The sequence below is a fragment of the Schistocerca serialis genome, chromosome 6 (assembly GCF_023864345.2).
Source record: "Schistocerca serialis cubense isolate TAMUIC-IGC-003099 chromosome 6, iqSchSeri2.2, whole genome shotgun sequence".
NCBI classification, from domain to species: Eukaryota; Metazoa; Arthropoda; class Insecta; order Orthoptera; family Acrididae; genus Schistocerca; species Schistocerca serialis.
The window spans coordinates 740,613,949-740,623,724 of record NC_064643.1 but is presented as its reverse complement, the minus strand read 5'-3'; positions in this window follow the sequence as shown (position 1 = coordinate 740,623,724).

Genomic DNA, 9,776 nt, shown 5'->3' with positions numbered 1-9,776 from the left:
TTTTGTGATGAAATATAATTCAAATAAACATGATGGTAAAGACACATTTATAATTATCTGCGTTCACGATGACTGTGGTAAATGGGAGCTCTCATGTGCTCATATATTCGGTAATAATCAGAAATACCAACAACTTCTCTGTACAGTTCATTATGCATTCAAAGATATAAATACAAAATATACACAACTGGCCATTAAAATTGCTACACCACGAAGATGACGTGCTACAGATGCGAAATTTAACCGACTATAAGAAGATGCTATGATATGCAATTGGTTAGCTTTTCAGAGCATTCAAACAAGGTTGGCGCCGTTGGCGACTCCTACAACGTGCTGACATGAGGAAAGTTTCCAACCAATTTCTCATACACATACAGCAGTTGACCGGCGTTGCCTGGTGAAACGTTGTTGTGATGCCTCGTGTAAGGAGGAGATATGCGTACCATCACGTTTCCGACTTTGATAAAAGTCGGATTGTAGCCTATCGCGATTGCGGTTTATCGCATCGCGACATTGCTGCTCGCGTTGGTCGAGATCCAATGACTGTTAGCAGAATATGGAATCGGTGGGTTAAGGAAGGTAATACGGAACGCCGTGCTGGATCCGAATGGCCTCGTATCACTAGTAGTCGAGATGACAGGCATCTGATCTGCATAGCTGTAACGGATCGTGCAGCCACGTCTCGATCCCTGAGTCAACAGATAGGGACGTTTGCAAGACAACAACCATCTGCACGAACAGTTCGACAACGTTTACAGCAGCATGGACTATCAGCTCGGAGACCATGGCTGCTGTTACCCTTCATGCTGCATCACAGACAGATAGTGTACTCAACGACGAACCTGTGTGAACGATTGGCAAAACGTCGTTTTTTAGGATGAATCCAGGTTCTTCTTACAGGATCATGATGGTTGCATCCGTGTTTGGCGACATCGCGGTGAACGCAGATTGGAAGTATGCATTCGTCATCACGATACGGCGTATCACCCGGCGTGATGGTATGGGGTACCATTAGTTACACGTCTCGGTCACCTCTTGTTGGCATTGATGGCAATTTGAACAGTGGACGTTACATATCAGATGTGTTACGACCCGTGGCACTATCCTTCATCCGATCCCTGCAAAACCCTACATTTCAGCAGGATAATGCACGACCGCATTTTGCAGGTCCTGTATGAGCCTTTCTGGATACAGAAAATGTTCGACTGCTGCCCAGGCCGGCACATCCTCCAGATCTCCCACCAATTGGAAACGTCTGGTCAACGGTGGCCGCGCAACTGGCTCATCACAATACGCCAGTCACTACTCGAACTGTGGTATCGTGTTGAAACTGCATGGACTGCTCTGTTTGACTCAATGCCCAGTCGAATCAAGGCCGTTATTGCGGCCAGAGGTGGTTGTTCTGGGTACTGATTTCTCAGGATCTATGCGCCCAAATTGCAAGAAAATGTTAATCACATGTCAGTTCTAGTATGATATATTTGTTCAATGAGTACCCGTTTATCATGTGCATTTCTTCTTGGTGTAGCAATTTTAATGGCCAGTAGTGTAACATGGTTTAAGAAAAAAGCCATGAGCAATTAGTTTTGTAAGGCCCCTTTCCCCTTACAAAAACTGTTCATCAATTTTTAGAGATCAGTAATTTTATTCCCCCGAAGAAAAAGAGTTAAGTATGTGATACTGTGTACCTTTCACATTAGTTTCACTACTGTAAAATAAATATATATAAATCGGTCAAAAATTGAGAATGCATTGTGGCAATATTTAGCAATATGCATCAGCACTGAAACAATTGCATTTGTGATGCGGGAAACTATTGGTGTCGAGAATGGTTGGGGTACGAACAGTAATCAGTCAAATCCAAACTAAGTGGAACCTAATTTATTATTCAACATAAACAACCCAGAATGCATACAGAATAACAATCAGCCAAAGAACTTAGTGGAGTAAAGGAAAGAATATCATTTATGAGCTGATACATGATAATACATCTCTCGTAACTCACCCCCTGGAGTGAATCAACATTACTATACAGAAGGCACAGAGTAACACAGCAAAATATTAGTGTCCCGACACCTAGTACAACGTGAAAGAGAAGCGGTAAATTGGTCCCTCTGAATTCACTCAGCCTACAATAAAATTGGCGACAACTGATACATGCATATAACAACACTAAGAAAAAGAAGAATAACAGAATAACCAATAAAAGAGCATATTATATAATACAGGCAATTCCAGAGGTACAATATTACCACTAGAATCGACAAAGTGTACACTCTGCTGCACATACAAGATACGAACAATAAATCAATGAAATACAAAAATAATGGCAAGTAAAATCTCACTAGACACAGTACTACGACGAAATCCAACAATAATGGTAAGTACAATCTCACGAGACACTCTTCTACCAAGTAGAAATTCCTCCACTCAAGACGCTACTCTCAGCTGCGACCTCGTTGTGTTTTACAAACGTAATTAATAGGTGACTCTTTCATATGCACAACAATCTAGCAGTGGTTACACCAAACACACTGTCCTCTGTCATATACAAAAACGCGCCACAGCAACCAACTCTTCACCCCCGGTCGCAAAGCCAAGCACGGTCCGCAGCTCCGGCCTCAACGATGGCCTGTGTTGACAGCAAGTCACCAGCAGTCTCGACCGTCTGTCCAACAGGCTGCCTCGCTGCTCTGCACAACGCCTCTTGCTTCTCTACAGGCAACTGTTTTCGCACTCGAAGTTGCTAGTAGTGTTCTCCTTCGCTGGTGGTGTCGAACTTCTTTCCTCTCCACCGCAGCCGCCACTGTGATGCCATAAACTGGAGTCCCGTCATAAGGGGGCAGTACTCTGGGTCAGCCACGCCAAAACGCAATACAATATCTTCTGGGGCGTCATGAATGGCCCTGGAGTTGCACCGACGGCTTGCCCGCCGCTATACACGGCCCCCATATGCGCCTCCAAGATGTCGTTCACACTACAGTTCTGGTCACCAGGCTGTCCTCTGCTGTCATACTTGGCGACATTTCACTTAGGCTTGTAGGTCCATCCAACAAACTGATAAACATGGCCCTAGTAGTCACCAGCGGTGGCATGAAGATCTGCGCTGGCGGCACCACTAGGGTTGGACGGAAATCCAACTGTGTGGTGTCACCGCCAGACACCACACTTGCTAGGTGGTAGCTTTAAATCGGCGGCGGTCCATTAGTACATGTCGGACCCGCGTGTCGCCACTGTGTGATCGCAGACCGAGTGCCACCACAAGGCAGGCCTCGAGATACGGACTAGCACTCGCCCCAGTACGGACGACGTAGCTAGCGACTACACGGACGAAGCCTCGCTCCTTGGCCGAGCAGATAGTTAGAATAGCCTTCAGCTAAGTCAATGGCTACGACCTAGCAAGGCCCATTAGTAACATTGCATGTATCTAAAGGGTCTCACTTGTATCGCCACAATCTCCAAATGTACCAAAAGGATGGATTAAAGTTAAGTATTCCAGAAGCTACGTACTTTTATTTATAGCATTCATTACGTATCCTGTTTCAGACAGCACGCCATCCTGGTTTAGCTAAACGCGTGCCTTTCGGCTTCCTCTCATTGTGTCTAGGCTGCCTTGCCTAGACACAACAAACTGTAATGTGAATTGATGGGAAAAATCCACCCAGCAAGTAAGGTACCCACTGACACTGCAAAAGAGGGAGAGCAAACTACAGAAAGTAAGTACAGTTAAAGTGTAATTTGCGCAAAACAAACACAATTCCATTAGATACGCACCCCTTCACTAAGGGAAAAGTAATAGAAGCAACTCAGTGATAAAAGCGGCTTAAATCGGGTCATGTTCTGGCATTCTTTTGTTGTCACAAATCCAAAAATACTGTGGAAGGAACATTAACATGACCACCCCTTCTTAGCCTGCCGACCATTTCCTCCTCTACGTCATTCAGCTTTATCCTCTTCTATTCCCCGCCATCAAGTCGTCATTTAGGTTGGCTAATTCGTCTAGATTTCAGGACGTTGAGGAAACATGATGTGCGAACAGTCTACTATGACATGTTCTAGACACAATGCGAAGGCAGTTGTTCTCACCCTATCCATATTTTGTCCAAACGCTTCCTTCAAATCCTGTTGGAGCCCACAATGTGTATTATTGATTGCCTCTTAGCCCTACCTGGAATAACCAGCCGACACAGCTTTTCATGGAGACTCCGGATTGACTCTTTTGATACAACCACTTCCTTAGCGTGCGGCTATAACAGCTGTAAAGTCTCTAGGTCTCCCAATCGGATCACCTCCTTCTGTTCGTTCAATGACGCCAGATAGTACAGGAACAGCACTATTTACGGAACCGAATCCATGAGGAAATCTTTCTTTCATCGTTCCTGTCAAAGGATGAGTTAACATAGCGAAATGTTTACTCCACTGTCACAAATCAGTATCCAGGTCTGCTAATTCCCTCAAATGGTTCACTTTGTTCAATGTACCTAGATTTAACCTACTACCTTGCAGTGATGAAACTGACACTTTACCACTTAGTAAGACATGTCCCTGTGCAGCCCTGACTTGCGACCTTCCTAACAATTTTCTGTTTGCCCAATCCTTAAACAGGAGCTTCAAATCAGCAGCCAGTTTTGTAATAAGTCATCCTAGCCGGAGCGCTGCTCTTTAACTGCGATTGGGAGGATGCTAAACGCCAATTACTAATTTAGCTTCAGTCAAGGCTGGCTGAATTGTAACAAGTTGGCCAGTCACGTCCGGCTGCTCCACTGACGTTAACAGCACCGACTCTTACACACCACCTGAAGAAGCTGTTAGGTCAACGTGGACACCACAAGTGCTAACTGCCATTCCTCCAACACAACATCCAAAAAGGACAATGACACAAAATCAAAATATTTCCGCCTTCCTTCTACCAACTAACACCACGCCAGCACAACAAACAACCTCGCGGTGCTAGAAATTATGACACAGGAAGACATAGCAGTGGACAGTTCAGGCGTTGTGTTTCTATAAACAATTAATCAAATGAAATCCAATCTATTAACTAGAATAAACAACCCAGAGCACATACAAAATGAGAAACAAACAAAAACCTAGCGAACAGATAAACAAAGTATCACTTAAATCATGGTGCAACTTTAAATAGCTTGCCCCACTTGAATCAATCAACTTTAAAATAATAAAGTCGTAGATTAAAATACGAAAATAACAACACTATAATACCTAAAACAATAGAACAGAGCCTCAGACCTCTGTCTCCCCACCCATACCAAGAAAGTGAGGGGGGGAAGGTAGGGGATGCGGTATTTAATGACTACATTGAAAATATTGTATTGTAGACAGTTACCTAAAATTTTAAAATTTTGAAAAAAAATATTTGTTTGTTAATTATTCTAACAGATTCCATTTAACCCAAAAGTTTAAATTACATTGGTAAATGTCACCTTCCACAATAAACGACGTATTGAACATTTTCAGGTTCAGAACCTAAGTTACACATCACATCGGCATCTCCTTAAAAATTATCTTGTGACCAAAACTAAAAAACAATTAACGAAACATGAAATTTTACTTTTCTGTGTTGGTCATTCAGTACCCCATCTTGGCAGTACAAATTATCTTGTGACCAAAACTAAAAAACAATTAACGAAACATGAAATTTTACTTTTCTGTGTTGGTCATTCAGTACCCCATCTTGGCAGTACACATGACTGAAAACGCGTCGATATTGTTAATAGCGCGCTAAAAGGTAGATTCTGAACCCTAAGTACACTTCAGTACCTCTTTAAGAAGTGTGTTGTTAATATGTATCATCAACAATTACAGGATTCTGGTGTTTGTAACATTTTGTGAGGGAAGAAAGTACCTCTCCCTGCTCTTGGTAATGCCGGTTACGGAAAATGGGTTGGTATTGAAAGGGTTAACTAATCCGTTCCTCTGCATTCATTCGTCCTAAAATAAAAGGCGTATGAATTCATATACACAAAGAACAATAAAAAAGTAAAAAGACAATATGAGAACACGCGGTCAAAGATTTTTATCCTAGAACCAAGTTGTAAAATGTACTCAACAAAAGTCAGCACCTTACTTAATACTAGACGGGCAACAGGAAAGAGACAAAATCCTTTGTAAAACAACTATATGAACAATCTGCTGCACATACAAAATAAGAACAATAATACAATAAAATCCGAATGAAACAGTAAATAAATTCTCATTAAATACAAATGAGCAAATTAGAACTTTTTCCACTGAGTTCACTAGGCACAATAGTGCCCTCGTTGTGTTTTAGAAAAGTAGTTAATGCCTGACACAAGAATGTCAGATCTAACTCAGTCTTATGCAATACAAGCTAGCACTGTACACATAAAACACTCTCCTCTAACTGTCGTACATTAAAACATGGCACAGCAAATAATTCATCACTCCTGACAGCTGTGTGTTCCCTGGATCGGCAAAATCGAGCACCATCAGCTGCTCCAGCCCCAGAGATTCTCCGTGGTAACAAAAAGCCACCACCACCCTGGCCCGTTCGTCCACCAGGCTGACTCCCTGCTCTGCCTCACACTTCTTGCTTCTTCTCGCCAGGCAGCTGATCCCTAATCACAAGTTGCTAGTCGTGGTCACCTATGCTGGCCTTTGTAAAGTGAATTACGCCCCACTGAGGCTGCCAGTCCGACGGACGACAGTGACCGCCCTGTCCTCCATCTACATGGAGCCTCTCGGAGATCATCAACTCCTTGCGATAGCCACGCTCATTTACAAATAATGTCGGCGAACATACCATGCATGGCCTTAGAAATGCATTGACCACTGGTCCTCTGCTGTCCACAGTCCCCATACTCCGGCTCCAATATTTGGTTGCCGCTACGGTTCCGCTTACCACACCGCCCACAGCATGGCGCCTTGTCCTCAACACTGGACGAGACGCACGCCCCAAAGAAGTGACACGAACATTAAAGCTGCGCTGACAATCTCACAAAGCGGGGAGGGAAATCTACCGCGCAGCGTATAGCTAATTCCTGGTACAATTAAGTTAGAATTTCTTCTTAACTGAAAGCTGATGACAGCTTCAACTTCTATTTGCAATTATAAGACAAGAATGTAACGCTGCTTCTCGAAGATCAGTGACTCAGAAAACGTAGAAAGAGACAAAAGCACGCGTAACATTGTTGCTGCTAGCAGCAAAGACGGTATTCAATGGAGGAGTGATTTTTTAATTGCATATGACTTAAATTTCACAGGAGATGTTGATATTAATATAGAATGGAAATAAAGTCCCATGCTTCTTGACACAGCGTAGGGGAATGATGCGGGAGGCCCGCACCAACCTACTCGGTAAGGTCCTAACGGAGGTGGTTTTCCGTTGCCTTCCTCTGACCGTAATGGGGATGAATGATGACGATGAAGACTACACAACAACACCCAGTCATCTCGGGGCCAGTGAAAATCCCTGACCCCGCCGGGAATCGAACTCGGGACCCCGTGCTCTGGAAGCGAGAATGCTACCACGAGACCATTTTCAAATCTTAATTACAAAATTCTTAATTTTAGATAATGACAAGTTAATATGAATAATGATCGTAAGAAACAGGAGAATACTCTAGGACACCAAAATTGACAGGGTATATATTGGTGAGTTCTTAAGTGGTAAACACTAAAACTCAGCTCTGTGGACGAAGATGTGGAGGACAAACACATAAAACAAAGCGTTTTATTTGTTAGACACCCGCCTCTGGGGCGGAGGTCACCAACGTACGCTATTGCGGTGGTGCTCGACCTGGGGGTAAGCCGGTTCTAATCCTGGTGGTGGACGAACATCTTCACTGCTGGTATTTCTCCTGATCACCAGATATTGTGCAAATATCCTGGTTTAAATACCAAAATTCTCCGCATTGTCTCATGAAGTGAGAGCATGTGATAGTGTTGACAGTGATCCCGTCCGTCGGATGGGGACGTAACGGTTGGCGTCCCCCTTTATGCTATCCACGAGGAGCAGGTCATGTGCTGGAACCAAGTTTAGTGCTCTCCCATCTATCATCATTATCACACAACACAAACATTTCACACACACAGAAGACATACATGTAGCGTTACATATAGTGTGTAATGGAGCATGTTGTAAATTAACAAACAAACAAACAATATCCGTTTGACATGTGTGTGTCTAACAATCTTACGTGAGATGCAGAAGACCCACCGTGGTCTTATAGCCGTGTAAGAAAGCTACTGCGAAAGCAAGAAGAGCTTAATCTCCGATGTAAGTGACGCCGAAGCCCAGTGGGCAAAAAAAGGAGAATGAAGACAAAAGGTGCATGATGAGAGTAATGACGGAATAATTCAATAAATTTAGAAGTCAAATGTGCTGGAACCAAGTTTAGTGCTCTCCCATCTGTCATCATTATCACACAACACAAACATTTCACACACTCACACAGAAGACATACATGTAGCGTTACATATAGTGTGTAATGGAGCATGTTGTAAATTAACAAACAAACAAACAATATCCGTTTGACATGTGTGTGTCTAACAATCTTACGTGAGATGCAGAAGACCCACCGTGGTCTTATAGCCGTGTAAGAAAGCTACTGCGAAAGCAAGAAGAGCTTAATCTCCGATGTAAATGACGCCGAAGCCCAGTAGGAAAAAAAAGGAGAATGAAGACAAAAGGTGCATGATGAGAGTACTGACGGAAGAATTCAATAAATTTAGAAGTCAAATGTGCTGGAACCAAGTTTAGTGCTCTCCCATCTGTCATCATTATCACACAACACAAACATTTCATACACTCACGCAGAAGACATACATGTAGCATTACATATAGTGTGTAATGGAGCATGTTGTAAATTAACAAACAAACAAACAATATCCGTTTGACATGTGTGTGTCTAACAATCTTACGTGAGATGCAGAAGACCAACCGTGGTCTTATAGCCGTGTAAGAAAGCTACTGCGGAAGCAAGAAGAGCTTAATCTCCGATGTAAGTGACGCCTGAGCCTACTAGGCAAAAAAAGGAGAATGAAGACAAAATGTGCGTGATGAGAGTAATGAGGGAGGAGTTCAATAAATTTAGAAGTCAAATTTCGCCGAAGGATGTGACTAACAAAATCCAAAGAGGTTTCGACCTTGCGTAAAGTCTTAATTGAATGAAAATCATCTATCCATCGCACTGTCACCATCATGACATCGAAACAGAAGCTGACAGAGGGAATGGCGTGTTCACGGAAGGTCTTCGGGCAGATGCTCATTATTATAGCCCTAAATCGATGACGTCAGTCGATTATTGAACCATGGAATATGATCTATGCTCCCACATTTGTGGAAAAAGAGGTCACCTCTGCGAAAAATGTTGTTCCGCAAACAGATTTTTCGAGAAGCTCAGCTCGCTCTGTAGCATTACATCCACGGTATACAGAGCGACATAGACAAAGGTACACAGGTGGATGCTGTGTTCTTTGACTTTCGGAATGTATTTGGTATTGTTCAGCACTGTTGTTTAGTCAACGAAGCTGTCCGCTGCTCGTGGTCTTGCGGTAGCGTTCTCGCTTCCCGCGCACGGGGTCCCGGGTTCGGTTCCCGGCGGGGTCAGGGATATTCTCTGCCTCGAGATGACCGGGTGTTGTGTGTCTTTCATCTTCATTCACTCGCAAGTCGCCGTAGTGGCGCTAAAGAACTTGTGGAGCGGCGGCCGAACCGCCTCGCGAGGGGTCTCCCTCATTATTATTATAATTAACAAAATACGAGCATATCGAGAATCGCGTTAGGTATGTGACTG